Source organism: Trachypithecus francoisi, unplaced genomic scaffold, assembly GCF_009764315.1.
Source record: "Trachypithecus francoisi isolate TF-2019V2 unplaced genomic scaffold, Tfra_2.0 Lachesis_group2, whole genome shotgun sequence".
Classification (NCBI taxonomy): Eukaryota; Metazoa; Chordata; class Mammalia; order Primates; family Cercopithecidae; genus Trachypithecus; species Trachypithecus francoisi.
Genome location: NW_022681465.1, coordinates 164,267,295 through 164,293,815, shown reverse-complemented (window position 1 = coordinate 164,293,815; position 26,521 = coordinate 164,267,295). Strand labels below are relative to the sequence as shown.

The following is a 26,521-nucleotide window of genomic DNA, read 5'->3' as shown; positions in this document are numbered from 1 at the left end:
AATACAAGCCTATGGCCCCAAGCAAAGTCAGATGCAGAAAAAAGTACACTTGGCTAAAGATAAATGAAAAGAAAAATTTATTCCTCATCTCTACACCTTGATTGTAGTTCCCGGAATCAAATCAGAAGGGAGCTAGGCTCCCTACAAGCCCCACTGGAATGGATAAGGGAAACTGTGAAAAACTCTTAAGGGATCAGCAAGTCGTCTGCACTGGAAGGAATCTTCAGAGATTTTCCTGACCCTCGTCTAAATCCAGTCCCTTTGTTTTATCGAGCAGGAAACTGAGGATTAGAAAGATAAACTGACAGTGCCAACATGAATTCTAAAGATTGTCAAAGGAATCATGATAATAGTGAGATTTAAAATAATATACCTTCTATTTCTCACCCAGTGCTAGGTGAGGAAGGCTGGGTATAGAGTATAATTGGTCTAAGTGAATATGGTAACCCATTGGGTTACCAAATCAGGAATAAGCATGTGACCTAGTATCAATCAAACAATGTAAGGGAAATTTCTATGGGGATTTCTGGAAGGAATTTTGATCCCTAATAAAAAGAGAAACAGTGAGAAGGGCTATATCTTCTGGCTGTGAATGCATTACTTTGAAGATGCAGTTCCTGGAGCTATCACAGGTATACTGCAAACTTGTTTTAGACAAACCTTAGAAAGAAAATCAAATCACTGAGGGTGGCAGAAGGGAAAGATATAAAGAGCAATGGTCACTGAGAGTATTGTTGAACTGCTGCACCCAACTAGTAATTTAATAAGTTACTAAATTTACTAAAAATTATTGCATTGTACACTTTCAATGGGAAAAACTATGGCATGCAAATTGTACCTCAAGAAAGTGTAAAGAGCAAAAATTTGATGAATTGTTGAAATACCTTAATCATTCAGTAAAGGATTTGATGTAAACAACTGGTCTACCCAGTACCAAACAACAACACATAAAGATGCAAATATATTCCTTTAGGTGGATTAACAGTTGAGTTGTTCTGAATGAAAAATTATTAAATCAAGGCTAAACTGAATAAAAGAAGAGAAAAAGGGTACTGAAATGTCAAAACAGGAAGCAATCATTGAGAGCTGCATTTTAGGAAATATATTCTAATATCTGAGGCACAGCCTCAACTGGGCTTGGACAAAAAAGAAGTATTTGGAGTAAAACAAAAAAGTGTTTAGCATATTCTGACAGTGGAAACAAAGTAGGGAAGTGCAATTGTTAAGGGTTAGGTTGAGTGTTTCAGTTTGTGTTCAGAAAGGGCTATTTATAGTTATTTAGATTTCAAATTAATATTCAGATACTTTTAAAGGTAAGATTTTCTTAAACCTTTGAGGTCAACATCCAAATCTTTCACTTAAAAAATCTAATACTTTTGTATAAAATAAGGATAATCACTTTCAGATGTTCTTTTATTGTTCTTTTTCACTGAACATGAATTCAAGTGATTCATGTTGAACAGATTACAATCATGTAAGTAATTATGTTTAAATACTTAATTACACTTTGCCACATTTTAAATTACAAATTTAATAGATTTGATTTTTTGCAAGCATTTCAAGTGTCTGCACAGGCACACTTACACCCTAAAAAGTAAGGCCTTCCACAGCTCCTATATCACTTCTATAGAGCTAATTAATTGTATCTATAAAAATATGAATCATGATTGTTCATATTCTGAAACTGATTTTAACAATCTATTCAAATTCTATTATACTTTTTCACTTAAGTCACATATCTAAACCAAATCATATTTCAAATGAAAGTGACATGCGTAATCTCTTAGATTAAATAACACACATATTTCCCTAATGATTGTGTAAAATGCTTTTATATAAAAGCCTAAATATCATGGGTTTCATTTTACTTCATTGCATCCATTTTAATTCTAAACTTTCCTGAGTTTCAAGAGATTTACTTAGTGAAGGAAATTTACCATCTCAACTATTAATAGAATGAAGTTGTTAAATCAAAGTTCCAAAATCTTGATAGTTATTTATTGTTCAGAAATTTAAGACCAGAGAGTGGAACTTGAAATCTATACTTCCATGATTTTTCCAGAATCACAAAATAGATTGCACCTGTTTTATACAAACTGTGTCAGCAAGTCTATGCAGCTCACAAACCAATTTTAATCACCTAACTGGGATAGCTAGAATTGTGCATCCTTACTATGACTGCAATTAACTTCCTTCATGCTGTGACTTGATTTCATTAATCTCCTTACTGTCTGATAGGACTCTGCAAAATGTTTGCATTCTTTTAGTCCTGATTGGATTTTGTATGCCTCTCATACTTTGGTCTGACTCTAGACATACTCATAATCCTTTTAATGACACACTTGACTTTGCAGTGGATCTGGCCCACAGCATCTTCTATCTTTTAACAGAGTTCTTTTTGTCAAGGATCAGGTGCCAAAGAAGAAAGTTGGTGAGGTCACGAAACTGATGCTCAGGTCATTACTTTCATGATGGAAGGTGATCTGTAGTGTGGAATGGTTAGAATGGAAGTCAAGCAGGGAATAAATGCAAGGTGGTCAAGGAAGACTCACTGGGTGAAGTAAGACTAGTGACCTTATAGAGAAGTAGAGAAGGCCGGGCGCGGTGGCTCAAGCCTGTAATCCCAGCACTTTGGGAGGCCGAGACGGGTGGATCACGAGGTCAGCAGATCGAGACCATCCTGGCTAACATGGTGAAACCCCGTCTCTACTAAAAAATACAAAAAACTAGCCGGGCGAGATGGCGGGCGCCTGTAGTCCCAGCTACTTGGGAGGCTGAGGCAGGAGAATGGCGTGAACCCGGGAGGCGGAGCTTGCAGTGAGCTGAGATCCGGCCACTGCACTCCAGCCTGGGCGGCAGAGCGAGACTCCGCCTCAAAAAAAAAAAAAAAAAAAAAAAAAAAAAAAAAAAAAAAAAAAAGAAGTAGAGAAGACAGAAGCTATAATAATGTGGTCCTAAAGGAAAAATGGCTCCATTTACTCTGGGAAATTTACGATGATAAAATCCAGGGTTAATGCCACACCCATATATGGAAAATATGTTGGGAAAGTGAACCTGTGCAAAATTAGAGAGTGAAAGATCTCAAAGTGGAGAAGCCTAAAATGTACTAATGTAGATGTAAAAGGCATTAGGGTTGATGGCAAAGGTAAAATGAAGAAAGAAATTTGATCCAAGAGCTCCCAAAAAATCCCTAATCAACTAACATTTTGGACAGTCCAAGGATGTATGAGCAACAAGCCAGCCACCTCTCCATTTTAAGCCACATCTGATATAACAAAAATTTCAACTGGTGACGAGAACTGAAGTAATACAGTTTCTTTAGAGCTGGTAGTGATAATGGAATTTGATCTGTGGCAACTTTAAAAATAGTGTTTTGAAAATAAAGTTTTGAAAAGTTGATAAAAATATGTTCTTGTACTACATTAAGCTAATCTCATCTTTATTTAAAATGATACTCCAAGGTTGGTGTACATTGTCTTCTATTTTCTTGCAAATGTTTCTGAATTGGACAGCCTGTGATTCAAATAGAAAAAGTGAAATGTAAGAAGCCAGAAAACTTATTGCTCATAAATTTCCTTAAAAGAAAGAAGAGGAAGAAAGGCTGGCACTCAGCTTGTTTCCCTAAATGGTGAATGGCTTCATCATCCCACCCCTAATTCAAGTGCTTAGAAATTTAGCAGAACAATTGACGACAAATTTAACTTGATCTTTGCTAGAGATACGAAAATTTTAGTTACAAATAGGATCGCCGTATTTATCAAATAAATATTCAAAATACTCAGATAGATTTGAATTTCAGGTAAGTAGCAATTTTGGTAGAAGTATTTAACCAAATATTGCAATAATGCATGGGACATCCTTATACTAAAAAGTTATTTATTATTTATTTGAAATTCAAATTTAACTGAATGTGCTGAATTTTATCTGGCAACATTAGCTTTAAAGTGAGTAGAGTTTAGTGACTTGAAATAAAAAAGTCATGAACCAGAGGCTGTATGACAAATACAACTCATAACGGTAATAATTTTACCCAAGACTCTCATCTCCTTCCATTACCTATCCCATGCTCCCATCCCTGTAATATTTTTTAAATTTAAAAATTTTAAATTTTAGTACAATTTTTACATAGGGATAGTCAAGTGAGTAGCAACTTTGAAAACCAGCTTGACTCTAACAGAAAATCAGTCCTTCTCCCAGTCAGAAGGCATTCTAGATTTAAAAGTTTCATTTATTTATGTCAACATTTTTAGCTAATAAGGAAATAAGCACAGTTTATACATAGTTGTTACAACCTGCTAAATTAGCTAAACCTTTGCCTCTTTAATAACTAACATACATGTCATATAAATGAAAATAAGTAACAGATTACTGACTTCACATTGTTAACTGAAATTTTAACAAAAAGTGCTCAATTTGTCATTTGTTGGTAGTAAAAAGTCATCCTCTTTAAATGTCAAATGTATGAGAATAAATGAAATTCCTGGAGAAGGAAGTGAAGTGAAGATAGAATATCCATGGTATCAGTACAGATAGGGAGAGGAAAGAAAGAAAAAAGGTTAGCAAATAAATGCCTCCCAAGGTGTACTGGGTAGAATAATTACCTCCCCAAAATTGTCCATGGCCTAATTTTGGAACCTGTGAATATGTTACCTTATATGGCAAAAGGAATTTTCAAGATGTGAATAAGGCCAGACACAGTGGCTCACATCTGTAATCCCAGAATTTTGGGAGGCCAAAGTGGGAGGACTGCATGAGCCCACAAGTTCAAGACTTGTCTGGACAACAAAGGAAGACCCTGTCTCTCTGTATAAATAAAATTTAAATAAATAAAAAAATATGTGAATAAATTTAAGAATCTTGAGACAGGGAAATTATCCTGGATTATCCAGGTGGGTTCAGTCTAATCACCTGAGTCTTCAAAAGTGGAGAATCTTCACGAGGTCAGGAGATCGAGACCATCCTGGCTAATACAGTGAAACCTCGTCTCTAATAAAAAATACAAAAAACTAGCCAGGCGAGGTGGCGGGCACCTGTAGTCCCAGCTACTCGGGAGGCTGAGGCAGGAGAATGGCGTAAACCCGGGAGGCGGAGCTTGCAGTGAGCTGAGATCCAGCCACTGCACTCCAGCCTGGGCGACAGAGTGAGACTCTGTCTCAAAAAAAAAAAAAAAAAAAGTGGAGAACCTTTGCTGGCTGTATAAAACCAGAGCGATAGCAGCATGAGAAGGACTAGACCCACTGTTACTGGCTTTGAAGATGGAGAAGGGGCCATGAACTAATATGGTTAGGCTTTGCGTTCCCACCCATATCTCATCTTGAATTGTAATCCCCATAATCCCCACATGTGAAGGGCCAGATCAGGTGGCAGTAACTGAATCATGGGGGTGGCTTCCTCCATGCTGTTCTCATGATAGTGAGTGAGTTCGCACAAAATCTGATAGTTTTATAAGGGGCTCTTCCTCCTTCACCTGGCACTTCTCCTTCCTGCTGCCTTTTGAAGAAGGTACCTTGCTTCCCCTTTGCTTTCCACAATGATTGCAAGTTTCCTGAGGCTTCCCCAGTCATGCTGAACTGTGAGTCAATTAAATCTCTTTCCTTTATAAGTTACCCAGTCTCAGGCAGTACTTCATAGCAGTATGAAAATGTATTAATAAATGAACCAAGGAATATAAACTTCTAGAAACTGGGGGAAAAAAATGGATTCTCCCCTAGAAAGGAACTAGAAAGTTCCTAGAAAAGAACTCCGTGCTGCCAACACCTTGATTTTTAGCTCGGTGAGAACTAGGTTCTGGCTTCTGGCCTGTAGAACCAATTATAATAAATTTGTGCTGTTTTGAGCCACTGTTTGTGGTAATTTGTTAAAGCAGCAATAAAAACCAATACATAAGATTTGACTGTTTTTAATTAAAACACATACAATTTTTAGAGTGGGAATTTTCCCAGGAAAGGTCTCAGTGTTGGGATCTCTACAAGGATATAAAAGGATTTTCTCTGGATACCTGCCTGTGAATTTGCATCCTAACTCCCATCCTACCCCCTCATCTTCACCCCTGAAATTTACAGAGAGTTTCTAAGGATTGTCAAGATGGTGGCTACTCCACATGCAAAAGAATGAAGCTGGACCCTTATCTTACACACAAAAATCAACTCAAAATGGATTAAAGGCCTAAGCATAGACCTGAAACCATGAAACTTCTAGAATAAAATAGGGAAAAAGTTCCTTGATAGTGGCCTTGGAAATGATTTTTTGGATAGGAAAAGCTCAGGCTACAAAACCAAAAATAAACAAGACAAACTACATCAAATTAAACAATCAACAAGATGAAAAGGTAACCTACACAGTGGGAGAAAATATCTGTGAACTATATGTCTGGTAAGTGGTTAATATCCAAAATATACATGAAATTCACACACTCAATAGCCAAAAATATCTGAATAACCCAATTTAAAAATGGGCAAAGGACCTGAATAAACATTTCTCCAAAGACTAAAACTGTCCAACAGGTGTATGAAAAGGTGCTCAACATCACTAATCATCAGGGAAATACAAATCAAAACCACAAAGAGATACTACCTCACAGTTGTTTGGATGGGTCTGTAGTCCTAACTACTCAGGAGCTAAGGTGAAAGGATCATTTGAGCCCAGGATTTGAGGCTGCAGTGAGCTATGTATGATCACTCTAGCCTGGGTGACAGAGTGAGACTCTGTCTCAAAAAAAAAAAAAAAAAAAGAAAAAGAAAATATTAATGTTTTATTGTAGAAACCTTAAAAGGACCTTAAAGATAAACCAATTCAACATCACTCATTTACTACAACAAAGGCCTTTTTCAAATTCTTTGTGTGACAAAAAAATGAGTTGAGCTACGAAATTAAGGCAGAATTGTTAATCTGATGACAGTAGTATGAATAATTCAACAGAAGCAAGGAATTTTTGTATTGATGTATTGACTCATTTACAAAGCTAGAAGGAACTTGTCTGTTGTTTGTAAAATCTTTCTGTTTAAATTAGAGAAAACCCACCAAGCAAGAGAGTGAACATTTAGCACCTTAATCTTAGATGATGAATTCATTAAAGAATTTAATGGCAGGCTATTAAATAATTTGCATTCACTAGCAGAATACAGCAGTATGGTGACAAAAATCTATCAGACTTAAAATTAAATGTGGTACATTTGCTAAAAAGAGTGATCATGTAATTTAAAAGTAAGTCTAGAAATTAGCTGGTTAACATTATGTGTTTTTCAATATTTTGATTTTTTCTCTTTATAAATGCATTGCATTTCAGCATAGTTTTTAAAAAGAGGTCCCAATTACTAGTGTTCTTATACACCAACAACAGCCAAACCAAGAGCGAAGAGCCAAATCAGAAAGGCAATCCCATTCACGATTGCCACAGAAAAAAGAATAAAATACCCAGGAATATAGCTAACCGTAGAGGTGAAAGATCTGTACAACAAGAATTACAAAATACTGCTCAAATAAATCACAGAAGACACAAACAAATGGAAAAACATCCCATGCTCATGGATAGGAAGAATCAATATAATCATAATGGCTATACTGCCCAAAGCATTTACAGACTCAATGCTACTCCTATCAAACTACCAATGACATTCTTCACAGAACTAGAAGAAACTATTTTAAAATTCATATGGAACCAAAGAATAGACTGAATAACCAAAGTAATACTAAGCAAAAAGAACAAAGCTGGAGTGATCATGTTACCCAACTTCAAACAATACTGCAAGGCTACAGTGACAAAAACAGCATGGTACTGGTACAAAAACAGGCACACAGACAAATGGAACAGAATAGAGAGCCCAGAACTAAGGCAGCACATCTATGACCATCTGATCTTCACAAAGCTGACAAAAATAAGTAATGGGGAAAAGATGCCCTATTCAACAAACAGTTCTGGGAAAACTGACTAGCCATATGCAGAAGATTGGAGCTGGACCCTTTCCTTAGACCATATACAAAATTAACTCAAGATGGATTAAAGACTTAAACATAAAACCCCAAACTATAAAAACCCTGGAAGACAACTTAGGCAATACCATCCTGGACATAGGAATGAGCAAAAATTTCATGGCACAGATACCAAAAGCAATTACAACAAAAGGAAAAACTGACAAGCAGGATCTAATTAAACTTAAAAGCTTCCACACAGTAAAAGAAGCTATCAACAGAGTAAACAGATAACCTACAGAATGGGAGAAAACATTTGCAAACTATGCACCTGACAAAGGTCTAATATCTAGCATCTATAAGGAACTTAAACAAATTTATAAGAGGAAAACAAACAACCATATTAAAAAGTGGGCAAAGAACATAAAGAGACACTTCTCAAAAGAAGACATACATGTGGCCACCAAGCATATAAAAAAAAAGCTCAACATCTCAACATCACTGATCATTAGAGAAATGCAAATCAAAACGACAATGAGATAACATCTCACACCAGTCAAAATGGCTAAAACATCAAAAAAAAAAAAAAAACAACCAAAAACCAAAAACCAAAAAACAAAAAACAAAAACAGACGCTGACAAGATTATGGAGAAAAGGGAACACTTATACCCTGTTGGTTGGAATGTACATTAGTTCAACCATTGTAGAAAGCAGTATGGTGATTCCCTAAAGAGCTAAAAGCAGAACTACCATTTGGCCCAGCAATCTCATCACTGGGTATATACCCAGAGGAATATAAATCATTCTACCATAAATACACATGTACACGAATGTTCGTTGCAGCACTATTCACAATAGCAAAGATGTGGAATCAACCTAAATGCCCATCAGTGACAGACTGGAAAAAGAAAATGTGGTATATATATACCATGGAATACTATGCAGCCATAAAAAAGAACAAGATCATGTCTTTTGTGGGATCATGTATAGAGCTGGAGGCTATCATCCTTAGCAAACTAATGCAGGAACAGAAAACCAAATACCACATGTTCTCATGTATAAGTGGAATAGAAATGATAAGAACTTATGAACACAATGAAGGAAACAACAGATACTGGGGTCTACTTGAGGGGGGAAGATGGAAGGAGAGAGAGAAGCAGAAAAGATAACTATTAGGTACTGAGCTTAATACCTGGATGATGAAATAATACGTACAACAAACCCCTGTGACACACGTTTACCTATGCAGCAAACCTTTACATGTACTCCCAAACCTAAAATAAAAGTTAAAAAGGAAATAAAGTTCCCAAAACTTTATTTCTCTCTAGCTTCTTTTCCAAGAGCAAGTGATTACATCATGACAATGTTTTAACTATGAATGTCACACATAAAATATGATACCAATTGCAAGTATATAGCTTGTAAGTACATCTGGGAATTAAAGAAACAAAGACAGCTCCATCAGTGTTAGTTCAGGTATGCTTTTGAACAATGTCTACATATTTGGGTTTTCTGATTACCTAACTTTCCTTTCTTGTCTACATTTCTCAACAAAGATTTTTAGTTTATCTTAGAGTATTCATCATGGCTCAACTTGTAATTTCAAGCGAAGTATGATTCAGAATGCCCTTGATTTTTAGCCCTTCATACCCTTTGTTTATCTAAAAGTTACCTGTTCTGATGTCCACATCAGTATGCTAAAGTTAGGAGACTATGATGCTATATTCCAAAGATTTTCCTCAGAGAAGTGAAGACAGTTGTCTAATCAGTCTGAAGTGCTTGTCTTTTGCTTATAAATCAGGTGCTCTGTAAGTTATAGTTCTTTCTTTCCTTATCTGTATTCATGCCGCAGCTGATGAAACTGTGCTATTATCTTCCAAATAATCTGGCATTTTCTCTGCAGAATTGTAAAACCAATATAAATCAGCTGAGAATTAAGGAAAGTGGTAATAAAAACCCTGAGGCAAAGTTAATAAATTATAAGGTTTCTGATGCACGATTCTGATTTAGATTAGTTTCCAGGTAACTGTTTGAGGGTCAAGAAAGAATACATAAACTGATGATGATTTGGGTAAAATCTGTAAGAAATAGAAACTTGGTGTCGATATAAAATGATGTTAACTGTATTTATTATACAACATCAACATCAACATGTACCTGACAATGAAAGAATGCTCTGTAGCTAAAGCCAATGATGAGAGAAATTTGGTAGACGATAGCTAGACAGACTGCACTGATTCCACGGGCCCCCAGTATTTTGTATTCCCTTGAGATGTCTCAGTGCCTGGTCAGCAGCTGGTGGAGAAAGGTCAGAGTGAGCTGCATCATAAATCAATGGTACAGAGAGGCAGGGTGAGTGGTTGGGTAGAGGTAGGGGAGCGGGGGACTTAATAAGAATAAAAAGAGGAATAAGTTTTAAGATGGCAAGTTAATGGTTACTGAACCAGAAAACTAACACTGCAGGTTACAGAAATGGCTAACGTCAAAACTTTGCATTACAATGAAATCTAACTCAACTTTAGAGTGTTTTTACTTCTACAGTTTCTAATAAACTGAATAAAGTTTTTTAAAATGCCAAATTTATTCTCCAAAAGTTTAAGCATTGGTAAATTCAGAGGGCATATTAGTAGGGTTTGTAAAACAAACAAAGAAAATCCACAAAAATATTATTTTAGTAATACATTTGCAGACTTGTTCATTATTTAACTTATGCCATGTATAACTCTGAGTTGTAATTACTGGTTCTATATTTGAATTCTCATCAAGTATAAAATAATCATGCTGAATCCAAAAACTCATTTCAGAAGAGATGTACGGTTATAATTTTTTTAACATCAGTAAAGATCCTCTTCAAAGTTCCACTAAAATTATACCATAAGTGCTACCATTTCTAGGGTTTATAGTTTTTAAAGCAAAAACAAAACAAAACAAAAAAAGGGATATTTACCTGAGTATACCAAATAAACAAATATTTTAAAACATTTGTTTAAATTGTAACTTTAGCATATTGTAATTTAGAGGAAAACATCCCAGAGATCTTTTAGCTTAATTACCCTCATAGTACTGATAAGACAGTCATGCACATTGCAACCCTGGGTGCCCAAAGTCACACTACAAATTAAGGTCACAGGCAGAAAATTGAATCTAGGTCTCCTATTTCCTGGTCCATCTTCCTCTCTTCACCAGAAAAAAAAATTTTAATGTATAAAGACTATCATGGTAAGATATTAAAAGTATGCTTCAGTAATGATGTTATGTTTTATCTGAGTCAATGTTCATTATGAGTAGAATATAATCAAAATTAGAGACAAGATAGAAAAGAGTCAGGAAACGTGCTGGTATGGTTATCATATCTTGATAGTGTGTGTTTGTAAAACTTAGAAGAAAAACCTGGGATTCAGTTGCCCAGATATATTTAAAGAAATATGGTTGTTCTAGAGGAGTTTTTTCAAGTAATAATACAAAAAAATAGCATCAGTTTTGCTATTGTTGTAGGAGTAGTAGAATTAACAGAAATTCATCAATTGCCTCACTTTTTTTTTTTTTCTAGTGAAAGGAGATGGCCAACATTCAAGAATTTGCAGGGGCTACTACAAGGAAGTGCAGATTCTTCTCACAATTGTTTCTTTTCTCACGTCCAAGAGAATTCAGCATTGCTTAAGCATATTTGTCCCCAGGGTCTAGATGACAACTGATTGGAGTGATGTTTGCCCTATGCTTTTCAGACTTGATTAAAATGACTAGTGGAATGAATGTGTGTTGTGGTTCACAGTCTTCTAAATTTGATAAAGAAAACTATAATTATATCCAATCTTACCTGATGTTTTAAACAAAATATTTACAGTGTGCAATGAAGATATCTTTGTCCTTTATATGACCTGGAAAATGGTTTAGAAATGATAGCTCAATTGGGTGCCTTGATATGATTAAATATATATTTAGTTGACTACCTAAGAACTTGCATGACAAAAATGAAAATGTAAGCCTGTGGTTTTTTTTTTTTTTTTTTGATCTTCCCTAAGAACTACTTATGTCTGAATGTGAATACAATTTTTAAAGTAATGCTCGTTAGAAACATAAAAATAAGAAAAGATACTGTATTTTATTTTCACAGAAAAGTGCTTCTATAATTTTAAATAGATGCAATATGTAGGGGACTCATCCAACTCTGTATCAGAAAGGAGACTGAAGAAACTGGAATACAAAATGCATCTGTTTATCCTATTTTCAAATATAATCAAAATTGAGATCTTTTAGTAGATTTTAATCATCTTTAGTATTTTTAATTCTTCCTTAAATTTATCTTTATAGCACAAATCTCTCTTGCCATGATTTGGATCCAATTCCCATTTTTCACCTTTAACAGAGGTAAATCAGTGGGTAGTGTCTATGATATGTGATAACCTTCAATTGAAAAGCAACCATCAGTTTACAAATGTTTTGTATTTTCAAGGATGGATCTGCTTCTATTGAAATTGAGAATGTAGGTGAAGGCTCAGGACTGTCACTCTGTTTACAGACTCACATGAAACTCACGTTACCGAGAATTTATAGTAAGACATGCTCATAGTATATTTTAGAAGTGAAGAAAAGCATGACAAATCGATTGAACTATAGGAAAATCTCAATTTAGATAAGTGCTTGGCTCTGATTTTTTGTCAGTGACTTGTGCAAGATCTCAAAATCATATGAAGTGTGGCATTAAAGAGATAGGGCTCAGTCACAAACTTAGTTTTGCTTGGGAATTCTAAACATGGTCAGACCATTTCAAAGTGCTTCACAAAAGATGTATAATTACTTACAAACTAATGCAATCTGTGGTCCCAAGATAAGGATTGAAAGCAGAAGGAAACAAGTGAGTCATTACAACTATTGGCTTCTATTTTTGATAAGATAAAGGAATTGCCTGCTTGAGTTCTTGCTGCTTCCTATGTGAATATGCACAAAGAATGTAGGTGTGGTAAATAAAACAGAAGAAGCTATTTTAATACATTTTCATAATATTTTGCATGTAGTTTTAGACTGGGTTTATCTGATACAATCCGATCTTCAAAATAATTACATAACAAATTTTTAAAAATTTAAACAGACAGTTCTTATTTTTGCTAAAGTAAGTTCTTGATTTGGTGGTTGCTAAGCTTCTATTTGCATTATATTTCATATGACTTAAATTATCTACAATTAATCTTTCAATATTTAAATGTTTTTCTTTTTCTTTTTGGCTAGGACTATTGGTCATATAATTATTAACATGTCTAGGCTTTGGGGCTTTGTGTAGCAGTTAGGGAAAAAGTATATAAAGATGAATCTTTTTTCTTCCTTCAAAATTCTGTGCCTTTCCGATTTACTATAGCCTGAAGCAGAAGGTCACTGTCTGATCCCCAAACTTCTGATGGTTCACATCTTCATTTTGCTGCTACTGATAGACTCGCCTTCCTGGTCTTCGTACATTTTGACTTAACTCTTTGTGTCTTTTGTGAGCATACACACACAAACCTGGAGGAATGTTTTAAAAAGATGACTAATAATCAGAATGGCAAACACGTATCTGGGATTTCCAATAAGGATATCCTGTGACAAATTTAATTTCAAACTAAGAATCTTTACTAGCACCTAGCAAATACATTGGACAATGAGGGTAAATAGAGAGGAATGATAAGTGCTATACTGCTGAATTTTATACTTGGTGTTCACCACTTTTTCTTTGATGGTAATAACAATATCAATAGCTAACATTTTTTGAGCATTTACTAATATATGGACACTGTTACACATACCTTATCCATATGCTAATTAAATCCTCACAACAATCTACAAGGCAGGAATCATTTTCTTCCCAATTTTACTAATAAGGTAGCTGCATCACAAGGAGGTCAAGAAAGTGCCCAACGTCACATAGTTAGGATGTAGTAGACGGGAAATACCAGCATAGGCAGTCTCATCCTAGAACCAGGCTCTTGCTTAGCACAGGGATCCATCTTCCTCTTTTGTACATGACCTAAGGCATAGCTGCAAAAGGATATTTCTCCTAAAATAATTGAAGACACATCGGAACCACCTGTAAGTTCTGTAATTATATTTGAATAACATTTGTGTTGCTATTTCCTTCTCTGATAATTATCCTCTATTCTCCTTCCATCTGTATGGCTGTAATAGAAACATCCACATGACCCTGTCTTCTAGATCATAGTTTATTGAATGGCGAGTGGGCATCTGACTCAAGATGAGCCACTGAGATCTCTGCCAAGCTATACAGTGTAGGTAGAGGTTTCAGTTTTAGCCTGACTATCTTCTTGAACAGCAAAAATATAAACGTGGGCCGGGAGCAGTGACTCACACCTGTAATCTCAGCACTTTGGGAGGCTGAGGCAGGGGGATCTCTTGAGCTCAGGAGTTCGAGACCAGCTTGGGCAACGTGGCAAAACCCCATCTCTACCCAAAATACAAAAAATTAGCCAGGTGTGGTCGTGCAAGCCTGTAGTCCCAGGTAATCAGAAAGCTGAGATGGGAGGACCACTTGAGCTTGGGAGGCAGAGGTTGAAGTGAGCCAGGGTCATGCCACTGCATTCCAGCCTGGGTGACTCCATCTCAAAACAAAGTAAACTTGGAAGCTGGTAGCAGTGGCCATTTACTACCATACTACATGGACCAGGTAAAAGACAAAGCTGGTCTGCAGTAAAAGAATAAGCAATCCTTCCCTGGGTTACTACAGGAGACAGATTGCATAACTGTCCCCAATTCTTTATTCCCCTTCCTGTATGCCACTCCCTTTACAGTATGACTCAGGTCTTCCCAACAAGAGGTGGAACCAGTGGCCCACTGCTTAGATCTGGGTTGGACTTGTGACTTGGCAATAGTGACAGAGTGCCAGTTTCAAGTCTTGATCACAAGAAGCCTTGCATATTTACAAATTTTATCTTCTCCCTAAGAACATGCTTGGCTAGCTTGCTAGAAGGATAAGAAGCATAGCTATGGAGCCACAGCCAACATCATCCTAAAAAGCCAGGAGAGAGCTGACTCACCAACTGACTAAAGAGACAAGGAGATGCTCCCCTGAGATCACCCAATCCTAGTCCAGATGAGCAGAACTGCCCAGTCAACCCATAGACTTGTGAAAAATAGTAAATCGTGGTTTTTATAAGGGTGGTTTGAAATGCAGCATTAGCTAACTGATACAGTTACCTGCAGTATTCCCATCCATTAAGATACTAGAGGCCTGGATAAGTTGCAGTAGCAGGTTTCCATAACTGACACTTACAGTCTTATAATAAATTTTCCATTTGTCTTAAGTGTTCTCAATTGGGTTTCTGTTATATGCAACCATAAGAATCCTAAGTGACGTGGGTTTTATAAGATCTGAGAATAACAAGAACAGCATCTTACTTTTACAGAGTCCTATAAGAGGTAACCAGTTCTGTAACAGTGCATTAAAAAGAGATACACCATGAGCTTTGCTCTGAATGCTTCAACATGTTTGGGGCTGGATCTCTACTTTTGTTTTGTTGGTGGTGACACTGGCAGATTTTTATTTTTATTTATTATTTATTTATTTATTTTTTGAGATGGAGTCTCAATCTGTCGCCCAGGCTGGAGATCTCGCCGTGGCACTATCTCAGCTCACTGCAAGCTCCACCTCCTGGGTTCCCGCCATTCTCCTGCCTCAGCCTCCCAAGTAGCTAGGACTACAAGCACCCATGACCACGCCCGGCAAATTTTTTTTTGTATTTTTGGTAGAGATGGGGTTTCTCCATGTTAGCCACGATCGTCTCAATCTCCTGAACTCGTGATCCTCCAATGTCACTAATATATAAATATATCCACACTGCAACAACTTAAAAGTCTACATATGCCTGAAGCATTAAAATGGAAAATTTCCCCTTTGCTATTCCCAACCTATAGTAAAGACCCTCCTCAGAGGAACCAGAGTTAATAGCTGAGACAGCTAATCAGGGGCAAGAACTTTGAACTTGCACCTTTATTGAAACTTGGCCAATTGAAACCTGGCTGGAGAAGATAAGAACCTACAAAATTGTCAAAGAAGTGAACTGGGTTTTACTGTTGCTTCTTTTGCAGTTATTGGATCTGCTTTTAGGGTAGACTATTGCTTGTTTGATCTGAAAATCCTCCATAGGCCATTTAATGATGTAAGTATTAAGCTGATCTCTCATCTGAATAGATGCCGGAGATGGTGAGCCCCTAAAACTTGAGTGTTTTAGCACAAAGAGGTTCACATAAGAGTCTGGCTTTATGGGTAAGCTAAGTGTTGTTATTGTGTGACAAGTATTAGTCTTTTCGAGACAAATGTTTTATTTTATATATTTAGCTTAAGATCTCATGGTCTTAAAAACATCACTTGTTCTTATGAATAAACATTCGTGTTTGTTTGCAGGATTGCTGATAGGGAACTGAGCTCTAAGAAGCTAAAGGAGAGTCATGGCACACGGCAATGCTGTTTTGAGGCCCACAAGATACTTGTCAGTCTTGTAAGCACCATAAGAACCTTCACAGAGGGAGGGGACACCATTAGCAATGGCGATGATAAGGTTCCTTCAGGAGCCACAATAGTAAACATGGACCCAGGGGAGCCAGGGCAGGGAAGAAAGAAGGTGATAGATACCTGTTGGAGATCAGGATAGATAGACTACACAACAATTGGAAATAATCTGGGTGTCAAATATTCATACAAGCCTAGTTTTTAATTATAGACTGTTAAAGCTAAGCTTGCAATATACCAGCTACAATTTATGTAAGTATACACCAAAAGAAGTATTTGGAAGGATATATCCCAGAACTTATACACAGGATATCTCTGAATAATAACATCAGGAGTTCTTATAATTCTTGTACTTTTGGCTTTAGTATTTTCTAATTTCTTGTAGTGTAAATATACTAGTTATATAATTTTTAACAATTAAAAATTATCCCAAAGGGAGAAATAAAAGAATGTATATCACATTTCCCTTAAGATAAACATCTGCTTTGTTTTATGCTTATGATTTTTTTTTGAGACGGAGTCTTGCTCTGTTGCCAGGCTGCAGGCTGGAGTGCAGTGGCGGGATCTCAGCTCACTGCAAGCACTACTTCCCGGGTTCACACCATTTTCCTGCCACAGCCTCCCAAGTAGCTGGGACTACAGGCGCCCACCACCATGCCTGGCTAATTTTTGTAATTTTTTTTTTTAATAGTAATGAGATGGGGTTTCACCATGTTAGCCAGGATGATCTCGATCTCCTGACCTCATGATCCGCCTGCCTTGGCCTCCCAAAGTGCTGGGATTACAGGCGTGAGCCACTGTGCCCGGTCATGATTGTTTTTAAAGAGCATACGAAAGCATCTTTTAATTTTTTAGAATATCAATAGTTAAAATATAATTTCCTTTCCTTGTGACCTGATTATTTGGAGCTGCAGCACTTGGGTGTATACTGATAATTTGGTAACAGGCCTTTTATAGTCACTACTGGGGCTTGGTTTATAAGTTCTCAGGGATAAAATGATAGGGATGTGATTGGAGAACTTATCTAAAAGTAAATAGGTCTGCATGTCACTGAAGTTACTTGTTTGATCCTGTTTGCTACATATTCAATATCCCTCTAGGTTTTTGGAGTTCTATGGAGTTATAACAGGAAGAATAAAGAAGGCATCTGTGTCTTCCTGTGTGCCCTAATAGAACATGTATCTATGGAATCTTAAGGTTGGACTTTGTTATTGAAGTGCATAGAGTGGCCAAATATCTTGATTCACAAGAACAGTCCCCAATTTTAGATACTGTCAGGCCATTTGTCTTGAAAAATAAAGTTTAAAAAGAGAGGCTTTAGACTTTAAATGTGTGAACTGTATAATACAGGAATTATCTTTCAATAAACCTGTTTTTTTAGAAAGAAGGGGATACTAGTCAGGTTCCACGATGGCCACTTAGGAACAGCTCCAGTCTGCAGCTCCCAGCAAGATCGACGCAGAAGATGGGTGATTCTGCATTTCCAACCGAGGTACCTGGTTCATCTCACTGGGACTGGTTGGACAGTGGGTGCAGCCCACAGAGGGTGAGCTGAAGCAGGGCAGGGTGTTGCCTCACCTGGTAAGTGCAAGGGGTCAGGGGATTTCCCTTTCCTAGCCAAGGGAAGTCATGACAGACTGTAACTGGATAAACAGTACACTTCTGACCAAATACTGCAGTTTTCCCATGGTCTCAGCAAGCGGCAGACCAGGAGATACCCTCCTGTGCCTGGCTGGGCACATCCCATGCCCATGGAGCCTTGCTCACTACTAGCACAGTAGTCTGAGATCAACCTGGGATGCTGCAGCTTGACAGGGGGAGGGGCGTCCACCATTGCTGAGGCTTGAGTAGCTCACAGGGTAAACAAAGTGGCTGGGAAGCTTGAACTTGGCGGAACCCATTGCAGCTCAGCAAGGACTACTGCCTCTCTAGAGTCTACCTCTGAGGGCAGGGCATAGCAGAACAAAAGGCAGCAGACAGCTCCTGCAGACTTAAATGTCCCTGTCAGACAGCTCTGAAGAGAGCAGTGGTTTTCCCAGCATGGCATTCGAGCTCTGAGAACAGACAGATTGCCTCCTCAAACGGGTCCCTGACCCCTGTGTAGCCTGATTGGGAGACACCTCCCAGTAGGGGCTGACAGACACCTCAAACAGGTGGGTGCCCCTCTGGGATGAAGCTTCCAGAGGAAGGATCAGGCAGCAATATTTGCTGTTCTGCAGCCTCCACTGGTGATACCCAGGCAAACAGGGTCTGGAGTGAACCTCTAGCAAACTCCAACAGACCTGCAGCTGAGGGGCCTTATTGTTAGAAGGAAAACTAACAAACAGAAAGGAATAGCATCAACATCAACAAAAAGGACATCCACACCAAAACCCCATCTGTAGGTCACCAATATCAAAGACCAAAGGTAGATAAAACCACAAAAATAGGGAGAAACCAGAGCAGAAAAGTGGAAAATTCCAAAAACCAGAGTGCCTCTTCTGCAAAAGATTGCAACTCCTCACCAGCAATGGAACAAAGCTGGGTGGAGAATGACTTTGATGAGCTGACAGAAGTAGGCTTCAGAAGGTTGGTAATAACAAACTTCTCTGAGCTAAAGGAGCACGTTCTAACCTATCTCAAGGAATCTAAAAACCTTGAAAAAAGGTTAGATGAATTGCTAACTAGAATAAACAGTGTAGAGAAGACCTTAAATGACCTGATGGAGCTGAAAACCACAGCACGAGAACTTCATGACAAATGCACAAGCTTCAATAGCCAATTCAATCAAGTGGAAGAAAGGATATCAGTGATTGACCATCAAATTAATGAAATAAAGTGAGAAACAAGATTAGAGAAAAAAGAGCAAAAAGAAATGAACAAAGCCTTCAAGAAATATGGGACTATGTGGAAAGACCAAATATATGTTTGATTGGTGTACTGGAAAGTGATGGGGAGAATGGAACCAAGTTACAAAACACTCTTCAGGACCAGGCGCTGTGGCTCACGCCTGTAACCCCAACACTTTGGGAGGCCGAGGTGGGTGGATCATGAGGTCAGGAGATTGAGACCATCCTGGCCAATACGGTGAAACCCCGGTTCTACTAAAAATACAAAAATTAGCTGGATGTGGTGGCATATGCCTGTAATTCTAGCTACTTGGGAGGCTGAGGCAGGAGAATCACTTGAACTGGGGAGTCAGAGGTTGCAGTGAGTCGGGATCATGCCACTGCACTCCAGCCTGGTGACAGAGAGAGACTCCATCAAAAAAAAGAAAAAAAAAAAAGGGAACACTTTTCAGGATATTATCCAGGAAAACTTCCCTAACCTAGCAAGGCAGGCCAACATTCAAATTCAGGAATACAGAGAACACCACAAAGATACTCCTTGAGAAGAGTAACCCCAAGACACAAAATTGTCAGATTCACCAAGGTTGAAATGAAGAAAAAATTTTAAGGACAGTCAGAGAGAAACGTCAGGTTACTCACGAAGGGAAACCCATCAGACTAATAGCGGATCTCTCAGCAGAAACCCTACAAGACAGAAGAAAGTGGGAACCAATATTCAACATTCTTAAAGAAAAGAATTTTCAACCCAGAATTTCATATCCAGCCAAACTAAGCTTCATAAGTGAAGGAGAAATAACATCCTTTACAGACAAGCAAAGGCTGAGAGATTTTTGTCACCACCAGACCTGCCTTACAAGAGCTCCTGAAGGAAGCACTAAACATGGAAAGGAACAACCAGTACCAGCCACTGCAAAAACATGCCAAATTGTAAAGACCATTGACACCATGAAGAAACTGCATCAATTAATGGGCAAAATAACCAGCTAACATCATAATGACAGGATCAAATTCAAACATAACAATATTAACCTTAAATGTAAATGGGCTAACTGCCCCAATTAAAAGACACAGACTGGCAAATTGGATAAAGAGTCAAGACCCATCAGTTTGCTGTATTCAGGAGACCCGCCTCACGTGAAAAGATGCACATAGGCTGAAAATAAAGGGATGGAGGAAGATCTACCAAGCAAATGGAAAGCAAAGAAAAGCAGGGGTTGCAATCCTAATCTCTGATAAAACAGACTTTAAACCAACAAAGATCAAAAGAGTAAAGAAGGCTACCACAAAATGGTAAAAGTATCAATTCAGCAAGAAAAGCTAACTATCGCAAATATATATGCACCCAATACAGAAGCACTCAGATTCATAAAGCAAGTCCTTAGAGACTTACAAAGAGACTTAGATGCCCACACAATAATAATGGGAGACTTTAACACCCCACTATCAATCTTAGATCAATGAGACAGAAGGTTAACAAGTATATCCAGGACTTCAACTCATGTCTGGATCAAGTGGATCTGATAGACATCTACAGAACTCTCCACCCCAAATCAACAGAATATACGTTGTTCTCAGCACCACATCGCACTTATTCTAAAATTGACCACATAATTGGAAGTAAAACACTCCTCAGCAAATGTAAAAGAACGGAAATCACAACAAACTGTATCTCAGACCACAGTGCAATCAAATTACAACTCAGGATTAATACACTCACTCAAAACCACACAACCACATGGAAACTGAACAACTTGCTTCTGAACTGACTATTGGGTAAATAATGAAATGAAGGCAGAAATAAAGATGATATTTGAAGCCAATGAGAACAAAGACACAATGTACCAGAATCTCTGGGACAAATTTAAAGCAGTGTGTAGAGGCAAATTTATAGCACTAAATGCCCACAAGAGAAAGGAAGAAAGATCTAAATTCGACACCCTAACATCACAATAAGAGAACTAATGAAGCCAGAGCAAACAAATTCAAAGGCTAGTAGAAGGCAAGAAATAACTAAGATCAGAGCAGAACTGAAGGAGACAGAGACACAAAAAAACCCTTCAAAAAATCAATGAGTCCAGGAGCTGTTTTTTTTGAAAAGATCAACAAAATTGGCTGCTAGCAAGACTAATAAAGAAGAAAAGAGAGAAGAATCAAATAATCACAATAAAAAATGATAAAGGGGATATCATCACCAATTCCACAGAAATACAAACTACCACCAGAGAATACTATAACATCTCTATGCAAATAAACTAGAAAATCTGGAAGAAATGCATAAATTCCTGGACATATACACCCTCCCAAGACTAAAGCAGGAAGAAGTTGAATCTCTGAATAGACCAATAACAGGCTTTGAGATTGAGGCAATAATTAATAGCCTACCAACCAAAAAAAGTCCAGGACCAGATGGAGTCAGCCAAATTCTACCAGAGGTACAAAGAGGAGCTGGTACCATTCCTTCTGAAACTATTCCAAACAACAGAAAAAGAGGGAATCCTCCCTTACTCATTTTATGAGGCTAGCATCATTCCGATACCAAAGCCTGGTAGAGACACAACAAAAAAAGTGAATTTTAGTCCAATATGAACATTGATGTGAAAATCCTCAATAAAATACTGGCAAACCAAATCCAGCAGAACATCAAAAAGCTTATCCACCATGATCAAGTCAGCTTCATCCCTGGGCTGCAAGGCTGGTTCAACATACACAAATCAATAAACATAATCAATCACATAACCAGGACCAATGACAAAAACCACATGATTAACTCAATAGATGCAGAAAAGGCCTTCGGCAAAGTTCAACACCCCTACATGCTAAAAACTCTCACTAAACTAGGTATTGATGCAACATATCTCAAAACAATAAGAGCTATTTATGACAAACCCACAGCCAATATCATACTGAATGGGGAAAAACTGGAAGCATTCCCTTTGAAAACCGGCACAAGACAAGAATGCCCTCTCTCACCACTCCTATTCAACATAGTGTTGGAAATTCTGGCTAGGGAAATCAGGCAAGAGAAAGAAATAAAGGGTATTCAATTAGGAAAAAAGGAAGTCAAATTGTCTCTGTTTGCAGATGACATGATTGTATATTTAGCAAATCCCATTGTCTCAGCCCAAAATCTCCTTAAGCTGATAGGCAACTTTGGCAAAGTCTCAGGATACAAAATCAATGTGCAAAAATCACAAGCATTCCTATACACCAAAAATAGACAGAAGCCAAATCATGCGTGAACTCCCATTAACAATTACTACAAAGAGAGTAAAATATCTAGGAATACAACTTACAAGGGATGTGAAGGACCTGTTCAAGGAGAACTACAAACCACTGGTTCACGAAATAAAAGAGGACACAAACAAATAGAAGAACATACCATGCTTATGGATAGGAAGAATCAATATTCTGAAAATGGCCATACTTCCCAAGGTAATTTATAGATTAAATGCTATCCCCATCAAGCTACCATGGACTTTCTTCACGGAATTGGAAAAAAACTACTTCAAAGTTCATATGGAACCAAAAAAGAGCCCACATAGCCAAGACAATCCTAAGCAAAAGAACAAAGCCAAAGGCATCATGCTACCTGACTTCAAACTATACTGCAAGGCTACAGTAACCAAAACAGCATGGTACTGGTACCAAAACAGATATATAGACAAATGGAACAGAACAGAGGTGTCTGAAATAACACAACATATCTACAACTAATCTTTGACAAATCTGACAAAAACAAGCAATGGGGAAAGGATTCCCTATTTAATAAATGGTGCTGGGGAAACTGGCTAGCCATATGTAGAAAGCTGAAACTGGATCCCTTCCTTAAACTGTATACAAAAATTAACTCAAGGTGGATTAAAGACCTAAATGTAAGACCTAACACCATAAGTCCCTAGAAGAAAACCTAGGCAATACCATTCAGGACATAGGCATGGGCAAAGACTTTATGACCAAAACACCAAAAGACCAAAGCAACAAAGGTCAAAATTGACAAATGTGAAATAATTAAACTAAAGAGCTTCTTCACAGCAAAAGAAACTATCATCAGAGTGAACAGGCAACCTACAGAATGGGAGAAAATTTCTGCAATCTACCCAACTGACAAAGGGCTAATATCCAGAATCTAAAAAGAACTGAAACAAATTTACAAGAAAAAAAAACCCCATCAAAAAGTGGGCAAAGGATAGGAACAGACACTTCTCAAAATAAGATATTTATGCAGCCAACAAACATATGAAAAAATGCTCATCATCACTGTTCATCAGAGAAATGCATATCAAAACCACAATGAGATACCATCTCATGCCAGTTAGAATGGTGATCATTAAAAAGTCAGGAAACAACAGATGCTGGAGAGGGTGTGGAAAAATAGGAATGCTTTTACACTGTTGGTGAGAGTGTAAATTAGTTCAACCATTGTGGAAGACAGCGTGGGAATTCCTCAAGGATCTAGAACCAGAAATACCATTTGACCCAGTGATCCCATTACTGGGGATATACCCAAAGGATTATAAATCATGCTACCATAAAGACACATGCACACGAATGTTTATTGTAGTACTATTCACAATAGCAAAGACTTGGATCCAACCCAAATGTCCATCAATGATAGACTGGATTAAGAAAATGTGGCACATATACACCATGGAATACTATGGAGTCATAAAAAAGGATGAGTTCATGTCCTTTGCAGGCACATGGATGCAGCTGGAAACAATCATTCTAAGCTATCACAAGAACAGAAAACCAAACACCGCATGTTCTCATTCATAGGCGGGAGTTGAACAATGAGAACACATGGACACACGAAGGGGAACACCACACACCAGGGCCTGTCGGCGGGTGGAGGGCTAGGGGAGGGATAGCACTAGGAGAATTACTTAATGTAAATGACAAGTTGATGGGTGCAGCGAACCAACATAGCACATGTATACCTATGTAACAAACCTGAACGTTGTGCACATGTGCCCTAGAACTTAAAGCATAATAATTTTAAAAAAGTATAATAATTAAAAAAATAAATAAAATTAAAAAAAGAAGGGGATACAACACAGGGGTGACATGTTAGTACAATAAAGAAAGTACATTGCCCTGAGCTCAATAAGTAATTGTTGAATGAATGAATGAACAATAGCCTGAATACAGATAAATATTCAATTGGCCTGTTTTTGTTTAAAGTAGGCTCTGTGCTAAAACTATAAAATTAGAGTTGATTTGTAACATTACTGTGAATACCAAGAAGAGAAATAATAGAAGGGAATCAGAGTTTAAAGATGCAACTATATCTCAAGTTATGAGAACAATTTTTAACATCTGATGATGGTATATGTGGGAGCCCACCCCTAAGATGACCTCCAATGATTCCCACCTCTTAGTATTCACATCCTATGTCATCCCTCCCACATTATATTTGGGTTGATCTGTGCAACTAACAGAAAATGGCCAAAGTGATGGTTTGTCACTCCCAAGACTAAGCCATAAAAGACAGTGTATCTTCTGCTCCACCCCCTCTTCTCTCAGATAATTTGTTTTGTGGGAAGCCCAGCTCCTGTGTCATGAGCAACCCCAAAGAAAGGCCCATGTTGTAAAGAAATAAGCCTCCCTTTTAACACCCAAATGAGTGAGCTTTGAAGCCTTCAGATGACTGTAGCTATAGCTGACAGCTTAACTGCAACTTTATGAAAGACCCTGGGCCAAAACCACCCAGCTAACTCCCTTCTGGATTCCTGACCGTGAGAAACTGTGTGTAATAAATGTCGGTTGTCATATAAGCTGCTAAATTTGGGAGCAATTTGTTATACAGCCTTAGGTAACTATTACAGTAGAGAATAGGAGAACTGACAAAATGTAGAGATTCCAGTCTTAGGTAACAATGTAGGCATTTCTAGAAAACAGAAAACCGATGAAATTCTGTAACACCTGATTTGCCTTGGGCCTTCTATACTATTAATTCCTTTCCCTTCACAAGTTTTTAATGTGCTTGACTGGAAGATTTTACTCTCCTATGGAAACATTTCTAGTTGTATAATGAGTATCCACAGAAAATTTGGATTTACTTTAAGTTGGTTATGATTTTTTTCTCTGTAAAAATTAATGTCCTTTTCTTAAACACTAGAATTACTTTTCCTATAATAACCATAAAATTTATTATGTGAGAAAGATGATGTTACACAGAAGTAAGTTTAGTTGAGAACAGTCAACAAATTTTAAGACCTTTTTCCATCATATAATTTTCTATTATGATTTTGAAAATAGATAATTTTCCAGTTCAATCAAACTAGAGTGCTTTTGGCAGATGATATCTCTTTTGTAGGTCCATAGTTCAAAAACACGGGAAGGAGTTACAGCCCACTGTCAGATAAAGCAAATTTAATCTTACACAAAACTATCCTCACTAATGAATGAACCAAAAAGAATTTCCTTTTACTAGTTTAACTGTGCCAATTTATTGCAACAAATATCTCCAAATAAGAATGAGTGTAAGTAATGAGAATGTGATAGTATTTACAGGTTGTTTGTCCAGTCTCTCCTTTACTTCCGAATAGCCTCTCCTGATCACTTGTATGGCCATAGGGTAACACACGGCAGCCACGTTCATCAAACATCAGCCCTTGGCCCCAGTTGATTCTGCCAAGGTGAACATCTGATAATTCTGAAAATTTGGAATCGTGAGTGGGGAAGGGAGCTAAGAAAGGATTGGGACTGATTTTGTTTTTCTCAGGATAATTGGACCTATGATATATAAACTTGGGAGCAGTCTTGGTCATGTTTTCATCAATGTAGTAAGAAGCAGAGGAAAACTGTTGGTTAAGAGGCAGGGAATGAATCAGAAACAGAGAGAAGCATACATAGAAGTCAAGAGAATGTTTTCAGCTCCATCTTTGTCCTTTGATTCCTCAAGATATTCCTGTGTTTTTCTAATATATTTGTTAAGCTCAAGGGGGTTTTATTACTTGAAAATAAAAGTTCTATCTGATACAGAAATAACATAGTGCTATATCCTAAAGGGTTAGTTAAGAATATGAATCATATTATAGAAGAACATTAGGGTAGGATTATACATATGTAATAGATGTTAATGAAAAAAGCAAGTTTGGGAAGGTTATTTGCTAACCTTCCCAAATGATACCATTCATGTTTTAAATTATTTATATATAGGCATTCCAAATAATTATAGTATCATGTAAACAAAAATGTCAACAGTGGTTCTCTCTGATAGAATTGCAGAACATTTTACTCCCTCCTTTTAAAAAAGATCTCATGGCTATCATAGTATCTGGTTTCAAT

The 26,521-nt window shown here is 37.4% G+C and overlaps 1 long non-coding RNA gene across 5 annotated transcripts in view; it reads right to left on the bottom strand.

Moving 5' to 3' along the window:
• Window positions 1-26,521, bottom strand: part of LOC117065928 — a 151,104-nt gene that overhangs the window by 91,894 nt on the left and 32,689 nt on the right. Inside the window, exon 5 of one of the 5 annotated variants that reach the window (XR_004430106.1) lies at window positions 9,348-9,806. The exons of the other annotated variants lie outside the window; for them this stretch is intronic. This is a non-coding gene — a long non-coding RNA (uncharacterized LOC117065928). Of the gene's footprint in view, window positions 1-9,347; window positions 9,807-26,521 lie in introns of those variants that run through there. 5 annotated transcript variants of the gene reach the window in all.